Here is a 12,123-nt window from a genome sequence, read left to right as displayed (position 1 = left end):
TTTGCATATCTGTTAGTGTTTTTTAATTTCTGGTTACCATTTGGTAACCATTTGATAAACCATTTGGTTTATAGGTAACATCTTCTGTATATAGCAGTCTATATTAAGCTGATGTTCGCTTAATTTTGAACTCATCCTTTACTCTTTTCCCCTCCACATCTCACATACTTGATATCATCTTTTACATCCTTTTACTTTGTGCTTCTCTTGACTGATTTCTTAACAGATACAGCTTTTTTTTTTTTTTTTTTTTTGGCTTTTGTGCTTCCTATTTTTCTTATTGTTACTCATGGTTTTTGTTAAAAAATACATTTTAAATGAAAAAACTCACTGGGAGAGCTCAATATCAGATGATAAAAGGAAAGAGTTAATGTGAGGATAGTTTAATAGAAATTATACAATATAATATGAACAATAAAGAGAAATTTTTTTAATGTTTTTGTTTGTTTTTTGAGGGGTGGGAGGAAGGAGCAGACAGAGGGGAAAAAAGAGAATCCCAAGCAGGATTTTCACTATTAGTGCACAGCCTGATGCAGGGCTCAATCCCATGAACTGTGAGATCATGACCTGAGCTGAAATCAAGAGTCAGACACTTAACTGAGCCACCCAGGCACCCCAAAATAAATTAAAAAAAAAAAATCAAGAGAGCTTCAGGAACCTGTGGAAAAATAACCAAAGGTCTTTTATCTATGTCACTGGTGTCCCAGAAGGAAAGGAAAAAGATTATGGTGCTAAAAAAACATTGGAAGAAATAATGTCTGAAATTCCCAAGTTTGGCAAAACACATAAATCCACAGATTAAATAAGTTCAGTGAACTCAACAAAGGATAAGCCTACAGATCCTAATCAATCTGATGAAAACTAAAAAGAGAAACATAGCTTAAAACCAGCCAAAGAAAAACAACACTTTTAGGGAACTGATTTGAATGACCATGAATTTCTCATCAGAAACCATGAGGCCAGTATGAAGTGGCACAGTATCTTTAAAGTACTGAAAGAAAAGAACTGTCAACCAAGAATTCTATATTCAAAAAAAATGTTCTTCAGATACAAAAGTCAAAGACATTTCAGATGAAGAAGAACAACATAAAAGGTTTCCAGCAGGTATGCTACAAAAGAGCTGCTTTTTCTATTTTTCAGACAAAAAGAAATGTTATCAGATGGAATTTGGAAGATTAAAAATAAATAATGAAAAAGAGAAATGGTAAATATCTGGATAACTATAATAGACTATTCTCCTCCTCTTGAATTCTTTAAAATACGTTTGACAGCTAAAAGCAAAAATTACTGTACTGCCTGATGGAATTTTCAATGCATATAACGTAATATATAAGGTAACTACAACCTAACATGGGGGGGAGGGAGGAAAGTCACCTATTTGGTGATATGGTTTCTACATTTTACTTGAAGTGGTAAAATACTGATTCTGAGTAGACTACAAAAAGCTTAATATGTACATTGTAATCCCTAGAGCATCTACTAATTTTTTTTTTTACAAAGACATGCAGTAAAAAAACATAATAGGTAAATTAAATGGAAAACCAAAAGATGTGCAAATGAGGAAAGAAAGAGAAAATAGGACGCAAAACAGAGGAAGCAAACAGAAAAATAAATGGTAGACCTAAACTCAAACATATCAATTACATTAAATGCAAATTGTATAACACACCATTTAAAAGAAACTGTCACAATGGATTTTAAAAATCATGACCTAAATATTTGGCATCTGCAACAGACTCATTTCAAAAAAGTGATATAGGTGGATTAAAAGTAAAAAAGGAAGGTACCTGGGTGGCTCAGTTGGTTAAGTGTCTGACTCTTGATTTAGGCTCAGGTCATGATCTCATGGTTGTGAGATTGAGCCCCACATCAGACTCAGTGAGGAGTGTGGAACCTGCTTGGACTCTCTCCTTCTGTCTCTCTCCCTCCCCTGCTCATGAGTTCTCTCTCTCTCAAAATAAGTAATTTTTAAGTAAAAAGAAGGAAAAATATGAAATGAAAGCACTAATCAAAATAAAGCTGGAATGGTTATATTATCAAAGTAGACTTCAAAGTAAAGAAAATTGACAGAGATAAAGAGGAACCTTATATAATGATAAAAATGTCAATTCACTAAGAAGGTATAACCACTCTTAAATGAACCTAAAAAGATAGATTCAAGATAGAAGAAGCAAAAACTGACAAATCTGAAAGGAGAAATAGATAAATCCATAAATTACAGCCAGACACTTCAATACTCCTCTCTCAATAAACAGTGGACAAAAAAATCAGTAAGGATATAGAAGAGCCACACAATACTATCAATCGATGGAAATGGACATTCATAGAATGCTTTATCCAACAACAGCAGAACATACAGTCTTTTCAAGTGTACAACATTTACCAAGATATGCCATAACCTAGATCATGAAAGAAATCTTAAGATATTTAAAAGAACAGAAATCATAATGAATGTTCTCTGACCTTAAGAAATAGAAAATAAAAGAAAGGTAACAGGAAACTCTCCAAACACTTGGAAAAGGTCTAAATAACCCTTCATTCAAAGAGGAAGATTAAAGGGAAATTAGAATTACAAAGTTTCTGAATTTGTGGGATGCAGTTAAAGCAGTGCTTACAGGGAAAGTTATAGTATTAAATGTTTATATTACAAAATTAAAGTCTCAAACCAATAATCTAATAATCTAAGATTATTAGATCTAAGCATGCAGAAGTAAAAAAAATAATAAAAGCTAAAGGCAGGAACATCTGAAATAGAAAAGAGGAAAACAATAAAACCTAAAGCTGATTCTTTGAAAATATTAACGATTTTATAAATTTCTAGTGAGACTGACAAAGAGAAGACACAAATTACCAGTATGAGGAATGAAAGATATCACTACAGACCTGGAAGATATTAAAACAGTATGAACAATTCTACACATTTAAATTTGACAACTTAGATAAAATAGATTCCTTGAAAATCACAAGCCACGGGGCGCCTGGGTGGCGCAGTCGGTTAAGCGTCCGACTTCAGCCAGGTCACGATCTCGTGGTCTGGGAGTTCGAGCCCCACGTCAGGCTCTGGGCTGATGGCTCGGAGCCTGGAGCCTGTTTCCGATTCTGTGTCTCCCTCTCTCTCTGCCCCTCCCCCGTTCATGCTCTGTCTCTCTCTGTCCCAAAAATAAATAAAAAACGTTGAAAAAAAAATTAAAAAAAAAAAAAAAAAGAAAATCACAAGCCACGAAAACTCACCTGAGATAAAAACAGATACACTAAAGAGCCCTGCAACTATAAAAGACACTGAACTTGTAGGTAAAAAGCCTTCTACAACAAAACAAAACAAAACAACTCCAGTAGTAGTTGGTTTTACTCTTGATTTCTACCAAACATTTAAAGAAGAAATAATACCAGTTCTGGACAATATATTCTAGAAAGTAGAAAAGAAGGGAATACTTCCAATTGATTTTACGATATCTGCTTTATTCTGATGCCAAAACCAGGCAAAACAGCACACAATTCCCAAAATCAATTAATCAAAACTAGACCAGTATGCCTAATGAACATAAATATAAAAACTCTCAGAAAAATGTCAGCAAATCAAATCCAGTAATATATAAAAAGAATAGTGCACCCTAAACAAGTGGGGTTCACCCTAGGAATGTAAGTTCAATATTAAAAAATTAATCAATGTAACCCACCATATTAACAGCCCGAGGAAGAAAATTTGATAAAATCCAATACCTATTATAATGAAAACTCTCGGCCAACTAGGAATAGAACTTCTTTAACATGATTAAAAGTCATCTACAGAAACCTACAGCTAACATCATACTTATAGTAAAAAATCAGCTTTTCCACCCAAATAGGGAATAAGACAAAGATGCCCACTCTCACCATTCATATTCCACAATATCCTGGAAGTGCTATGTTGTATTCAGTCTGCTAAAGGCAAAAGAAAGAAATTAAAAAGCATACAGGTTAGGAAGAAATAAAATTGTGCCAATCTGCAGATGACATGAAGTTGTGTACATAAAAAATACCTAAGAACCTATAAAAAACCTCTTTGAATTAATAAATGAGTATGGTAAGGTTGCAGGATACAAGGTCAACACACAAAAATTAACTGCACTTCTCTATACAAGCAATACACAAATGGAAACCAATATTTAAAAATGCCTTTAACATCTGCAAAAAAAAAAAAAGGAATAAAAATGAAATCCTAAGTGTACAAGTCTAAGAAAACAGATACAGCAACTGTATGCTAAGAACCATAAAATGCTAATGTGAGAAATCAAAGATCTAAATAAGTGGAGAGACATACTGTGTTCATTGAGTATAAGATCCAACATAGTAAAGATGTCAATTTTCTCCAAAATGATCCACAGATGTGATAGAATTCCAAACAAAATTCTGATTTTCCCACTGAACAATGTATCATGAATAGTTTTCCATATCAATATGTATTCTTCTATAACCTTACTTTAAATGGCAGTATATTTTCATTTTCTAGATTTATCCTATTATTTACCCATTCCTTTATATTTTGATGTTTAAGTTGTTTCCAGATTTCATCCAATATTAGACATGCTTTAGTGAAGACACCCTCCTAACATAATCCTTGCAAACATCTTTATGTCCTAAATAGCACAGATACTTTTAATTTTAAAACCTCTGAAATAAATTGTATAAATGACCTCAGAAATGTTTTTTTTTAATGTTTACTTATTTTTGAGAGATAGTGTGAGCACAAGCAGGGGAGGAGCAGAGACGGGGGGTAAGAGAGGATCTGAAGCAGGCTCTGCACTGAGGGCTTTGAGTCTGACGCGGAGCTCAAACTCGCAAACTCCAAGATCATGACCTGAGCCAAAGTCAGACACTTAACTGACTGAGCCACCCAGGCACCCGAGGAAGGTTTTTTATCTTTAAATTTTGACTGAAAATCACTTCCTCTGAAAAACTCTCTCTGATTAGTACTTTCCCACTGTTCCATCTGTGTAACTATTTGGTCTCATTAAATTACTTGTTATATGTATTGGACCATATACTCTATTACTGCTTTAATAAGAAAGCAAGCCTGTAGGGTATCTACTTACAAAGTACATAATAAGTCTCAGAGGAAATCTGAGACAGGAGAAAATACACAGGGTGAAGATAAACTTATGAGCTATGAAATGGCTAACAAAGTTGGCATAGAAGGATGAGGTACTGGAATTAGTAGGTAACATACTATTTTCCATGAATGGAGTATATATTCTAATAATTTTTAGATTTTCCTATTGTTCTGGCTTGTGTGCCCATTAAAAGGCAGTGGCTGCAGGGAGTCTTTGCATTGTCTGTATTATCTCTGGAATTAGTAAAAAAAAGTTCAAGCTGTGGAAAATTTTGTCAAATTCTCCGTATTTCCAAAATTCCTATATATCGTCTCTAGATTTCTATCATGCCTCACTTAGAAAGCATGAAATCAAAGGCTAACTGATGTCTTCTGACAGAAAAGTATAACAGTAACTCAGAAATAATGCCTGTTGGGTTTTACTCCACCTGTGAAATACATTAAGAATAAAGTCTTAAAGTATGCATTTTCAGAATCTGACATCATTCACAAGCAATTAACTAATACAAATTAAGTCCAACATTGTGCATGTTTCACTAAGAAAAAATTAATTAGTTCTGTTAATTATGAATGTCATAGGGAAACCCAGCTGTGGGCACTCTGATAGTGCTACTTATTTTTAGGAATCATTTGCTGAGAATCACCTCCTCTATGCCCCAAATATGATCTTAAAACATGGCAGCCCCTGGTATTGCTCATTTCCTGCAAATATTAACCAAATATGCTATATTAGGAGCATATTTTACATAACTACACATGTCAGACTAAATCTGAGCCAAGAATGGGAATGAATGTTACTCATATCTGATTTATATTTGGCAAAAACAGAGATATCAAAAGCTCCTGGTTTGAATGTCTACATACTATTTCCATGGCAACTGCCTAAACATTTTCCTCATAACACACAGCCATCCTAATTCTTTACATCCCATTATTTTTTCTACTCTCAGGGGAAAGCCTAATTTATTCCCCAGGGGTTGGGGGGGGGGATCAATGATCTTCTTAATCAGTGGCATTTGAAGAGTAGGTGGCACAGTTCTTTTTATGGAAAAGCAATTTCCACTCTTGCTATGCGATAGAAGACTGAGGGAGAATAATAGTAGTACTTATTTTAAGGAAAGAGTGAGTACAAGTTGCAATGAAAAATCCTTCATAAGAGATGAGAATGTGCGTTAGAAGCCCACAGATGGTTGGCCAAAATGATCACATGCAACTCCAACTCCTCTTCTCCATGTGTGGAGTATCATGGAAACTCTTTTATGGGGAAGTGATCTTTCATTCCTACAGAGTTTTGACAGATTTTGGAAAAATTCCTCTGCTGCTTTCTTTATGTGATAGAGATTGTACAAAATGGCCAGCAACCAGAGGCAAGAGAAAGACTACCCACTTTAATGCAGATCAAATGACAGCTAAGAGGAAAGATAAAAGGGAACCACATCAGGTTCCTTCACTCTGTCTATTCTTTGAGCTTTAGGTAATTATCACAGATTCAAATGGCAGCAGATGGAAGACATCCCATATTGGATTTTATCTGACTATCAGATTAACAGCAATTTCTCAAAGTCCTCAAAGGGACAGTGAATCAATTAACATCCCTCAGTGGACTCAGAGCTCAGTGGGATAGCAAAGGAAGCCTATTCAGGATGAATGTAAGTAGATATTAACTACTCTCCTTCTCTGGACACCAACCAGTGTGATAACACTTATCAATGTTTTGTTATTGTTTTTACATGATTCCCTCAAGGGACCTATATAACGCCCCTCAAGTCTAACATAGTTAAATGAAGCTTTATTTATTCATAATGTATATACATTTCCTATAACACATAATGCTTCTCAAATGATGCTGTTTTCCAATAATTCCCTCTACCATTTTGATATTTCCATTCTTGGGGCAGTCTTCTTACTTTCTCTACATCTATAAGGTGAATTTCTTACCATCTCCTCTCTTTAATTTACCTCTGAGGCCCACGTCAAGGCAAGAGCCAATACCCTTTTATTTTTGGTTTTGTTTTTAAGTGTTCAGTACTATTTATTGAAAAGATTAATCTTTCTTCCTGGATTGTTTCCACACCTTTGTCGAAAAATCCACCACATATGTATAGATCTATTTCTGAACTGCTTATTCTTTCCCATGGATCTATGTGTTTTTTCTTTTAATAATCATATAATAATATACTGTTTGATTACCTTAGTTTTACACTAAATCTTGATATCAAGTAGTCTGAGTCCTTCAATTCTGTTTCTACTCAAAACCGTTTGGGCTTTTCTTGTTCCTTTGCCTGTCCAAATAAATTTTAGAATCAGCTTGTCTATTGCTACAAAATGTTTCCTGCTGGGATTTTGATAGGGTTTTCATTCAATTTATAGAACAATCTGGGAGAATCAACATCTCAACAATATTGACTCTTTCAATAGTTGAGCACAGTATCCCTCTCCATAAATAAAATCTTCTTTGATTTCTTTAATCAGGGCTTTGTAGGTTTTCAGCACACAGACACTGAATATTTTTCATTTGATTTATATATATTTCATATTTTATAGTACCATTATAAATGGTGTTTTCTAAAATTTAAACTTCCAATTGTTAATTACTAGTATATAGAAATATGATTTATTTTTAAATCTTTTTCTTTTAATGTTTATTTTCGAGACACACACACACACACACACACACACACACACACACACACACAGCATGAGCAAGGGAGGGGCAGAGAGAGAGACAGAAACAGAATTCGTAGCAGGCTTCAGGCTCTGAGCTGTCAACACCAGAGCCCAATGTGGGGTTCAAACTCATAAGCTGTGAGATCATGACCTGAGCTGAAATCAGACACTTAACCAACTGAGCCACCCAGGAGCCCCTGATTTATTTTTATATAATGACTTTGTATCCCATGACTTTGGTAAATTTACTTATTAATAGTAAAAACAGATTTTGGGGGGTAGATTCTTCAGGATTTTCTACATAGAAAATTATTTCATTATTTTATTTGCAAATATATTTATTTCTTCCTGTTCAATCTGTCTTCATTTTCTTTTTCTTCCCTTATATAGAACTGGCTATGACTTCTAGTACAATGTTGACATTCTTGCCTTGTTTCCATATTAGGAGTAAAACATTCCATTTTCCATCATTAAGTATGATATTAGCTATAGGATATTTATATTTTCCCTTTACCAGGTTGAGGAAATTCCTTCTATTTCTAGTTTGTTGAGAGTTCTCTATCATGAATTGATGCAATATCTAACTACTGAGATAATCATGTATTTTTTTTCCTTTTTTTTTTGATATGTGAATTGCACTGATTTGTTTTTAAAGATTAAAACTGTCTATTCCTGAAATAAGGCCTACTTAATCATAATTTATGACTTCTACCTTTTGCTATTTTTTATTTGCTAATATTTTGTTAAAGATTTTTGAGCCTGTGTCTCTAGTTTCCAATTTTGTAGTTCTTTAGGTTGTTTTGATATCATGACAACACTGACTTAGTAAAGAAGTCTATTTTACTTTTTTATTTCCTTGCCATTTGTGTAGAATTGATATTATTTCTTCCTTAAATGTTTGGTAGGATTTGCCAGTAAAGGCATCTGGGCTTACAGTTTTCTTTGCACTGAGTGGAAAGTTTTAAACCTCAAATTCAATGTCTTTAATTATACAGGACTATTCAAGTCACCTGTCTTTTCTTAAGACCTTTGGTAGTTTGAGTCATTCAAAAACTTTTTCCATTTAAGCTTTTTAATTTATAGGCCCAAAGTTTTGTCCATATTTTCTCTTGATGGATATTTAAATTTTTTCTGCCTTTTGGCTTCTGTGGGTAGTATTGCTATGAACATTTGTATACACATTGTTGAAACCCTGTTTTCAATTATTTTGAGTATACATCTAGAAGTGAGATTGCTGGGTTATCTGATAATTCCAGGCTTAACTTTTTGAGGGACCACCTAACTTTCACAGCAGCTGAAACATTTCACATTCCCACCTGCAATGTATGAAGGTTCCAATGTCCTCACATCATTGCCAACAATTCCATTTTCCGTTTTTTGTTTTTGTTTGTTTTAACCTCGGACACATGCCTGATGATTTGGGGATGGTGTACATAAGAGTCCAAGAGTCCTAGCGATTTTCCATTCTTGATGGATGGGCAGTGGGTAGAAAAGAAATGCTATTTAAGAAATCTATCTGGAAATGAAGATAGTGACTGTATTTCTCCCATTTTGCATCTAAGCAAAGCATCTGTGTCTTGTTTCCTTTTAAATTTTCCTCATATGAAACTTACCTGCCAGTTATACAATGGCCCATTATATACCATCAGATGCTACAGTACCAGAATGTTCTATGTTTTCCTCCCTTTCTATACGCCAAACCACCAGAAGGACACAAAAGCTGGGCCTGATTCCAAGAAGAATGATTTCTTAGGGATTAATAGTTTCCTTCCATTTTTACAATTTGGCAATTTTAGATAAGCTTTCCTGTGACTGTGCGCCAAAACGGTTAATCTTTAAAATATATAAGCCAGAATGATAATACCATTTTCTCTCCTCCATTATTCAGTTGCTACTACATGGGGACAACTACTTCAGAATTAAAGTTATCAGAAGGATTGAAAATAACTAGCTTGTCTGTTAGAAGCATTCTTACAGATTTCCAGTTTTTCACTGCATGGTAGGTGACTTTTCCTTCTAGTAACAGAAACATGGGGGTCCTCTGCGTCTATTATGCTCTTCAATTGCCTCCTATGTTTCATGGTGTTCCAGCTGAGTGTCATTAACTTAAAATATTTACTGCTAATTACAGCTGGCACAATGAATCCAAGGACAAAAATATGTTCTCAACACCTACAGTAATCTTCACAATTCCTGCAGATTCCTCTCTCCCCCTCCATCATTCCATGCCCACGGCCTGGCCTTTGGTGAAAGGACTTCTAAACTCTTCTCAAAGTTCAGATAAACATCCTCTTCCTGGGTCGTCTTGTCACAGTGTTTTCAGAGGCCACCTCTTCCCACACAGCACCACTGGCTTACTACATAGCATCATTATCTTCTTGCCAATAATACATGTCTAGAGGAAGAATTGCTACCACATGATACAGTCATTTCTTGCTCATTTGACTATACTGGAGAATATTTCTAATTTCAGTAGTAAAAAATTGTAAAAATCTTATGTTACAGAAGATGTAAGTCCACAAGAATAACTGTTTTCCCAACACATCTTTAAAGATATATTTGAAAAGGTGCACCTGGCTGGTTCCGTCGGTAGAGCATGCGACTCTTGATCTCGGGGTTGTAGGTTCAAGCCCCACATTGGGTTAGGCATTACTTAAAAATAAAATCTTAAGGGGCACCTGGGTGGTCAGTTGGTTAAGCATCCGACTTTGGCTCAGGTCATGATCTTGCAGTTCATGGGTTTGAGTCCCACATCAGACTCTGCACTGACAGTGTGGAGCCTGCTTGGGATTCTCGATCTCTCTCTCTCTCTCTCTCTCTCTCTCTCTCTCTCTCTCTGTGTCCCCTCACTCATGTGCGTGTGCACTCTCTCTCAGAAAAAAATAAAATAAAATTTTAAAAAATTTGTATTTTTAAAAATATGTATGGGTGTGTGTGTGTATACACACACACACATATATACACACACATGCATATATTTATGTATATATACATCATTATGTAGCTTTTCATATATATATGTGTACATATATATATATATATATATATATATATATGTATGTATATATGAAAAGCTACATAATGATGGAATTACATTCTTCCACACTTGATCTTAGCCAAAAGGCCGAGAAGCGATACATTCTTCCAAAACATAATGCAGATTTACTAAGATGACAGCAGCACTTTGGGTAGCAAGAAGAGAACAAAGCCACAACCACAAATCTCCACAACTGCCTAGAGTATACTATCTACTCCACTGTGTTCTATTTTAATTTGAACTTATGTGAAAAAATACAATAAACATCACACATCAATGAAAGATGCAAAACTGTATCAATGAAAGATGCAAAAGTGCAAATGCAAAATGTCATCATTTACACTGCATATTGTTTGTGAATACACACATAAGAGTATATTTCACGAACCTCGTCGAACATTTTCTCTGGAAGAAGGAGGATAGGAATGAGATTGGAGAGTGATATAAAGAGGGTCTCAAGTGTTCCTAAATTGTTTTATTTCTTTAGCAAGAATGACAGAATGTTAGCATTCATTTAATTCTTGGCAGTGAGAGAACAGGTGCTTGTTAGATGATTCTAAATTTTTCTTAATTCTTGGAAATTTTCATAATAAAAAAATTGTTAAAAGAAATAACACCTGGTTATGTTGTAGCTTGGAAGTAAAGCAGAATTATAAACAAAGAAAACATGAGGAAGAACCTTCTTTCTTGGAGTAACATCTGACCAAAATAACATTTTATATATTTTAGTATATAGTTTGAGAGAATACTTGAAGTGATACTGTAATTTCTGAGTAATTTTGGGGCAAGTACATTTGTTTCCAAGGGCTTCCATTTCCTTTTATGTTAAGCAAGGACACTGAAATAAAATATCTCAGATAACCTCTTCAACTTTAAAAGTCTGTGACTTTCCCCCCCTAGAAAAGGTAAGTATATCTTGGCACATGTTATTCCCTTTGCCTATAATTCTTTTTCTCTAGCTTGTTCCCTGGCAGTAAAGTCCTATTTATCCAGTAACAATTACAAAAGATACTTCTGTGCTTTGGGAAACCTTCCCTCACTCTTCCCAGGTAGGAAAAGCACTGTCACAATTCTCGGTCATATTTCCATTAACCACTTAATACACTGCTACACCTCTTTATATGTTTGCCTGCCTGCTAGATAGTGAGCCTCTGAGGACAGGACTTATACTATATACCCTTCTTTATGTATCCCTTGTATCTTCCACGGTGACATGCTTACAGCCAAGAGAGGCTATATATACAAACCACTTGATACTATGTTAGCACAAAATAGTTTTAAAAATTTTTACCTATTGCAAATATTATTTTTCCCAAGTAAATATCTGATT

At 34.6% G+C, this 12,123-nt stretch overlaps 1 protein-coding gene and 1 pseudogene across 4 annotated transcripts in view; both read right to left on the bottom strand.

Annotated features, from left to right (window-relative positions):
* PEAK1 (pseudopodium enriched atypical kinase 1) overlaps positions 1–12,123 on the bottom strand; it is a 313,736-nt gene that overhangs the window by 142,121 nt on the left and 159,492 nt on the right. The gene's annotated exons all lie outside the window — the stretch shown is intronic.
* LOC121042155 (uncharacterized) lies at positions 10,758–10,892 on the bottom strand (annotated as a pseudogene).

Source organism: Herpailurus yagouaroundi, unplaced genomic scaffold (assembly GCF_014898765.1).
Source record: "Herpailurus yagouaroundi ecotype Mexico unplaced genomic scaffold, PumYag 184, whole genome shotgun sequence".
NCBI classification, from domain to species: Eukaryota; Metazoa; Chordata; class Mammalia; order Carnivora; family Felidae; genus Herpailurus; species Herpailurus yagouaroundi.
Note: the sequence above shows the minus strand (reverse complement) of the source record. Positions and strands in the feature narration are given on the sequence as shown.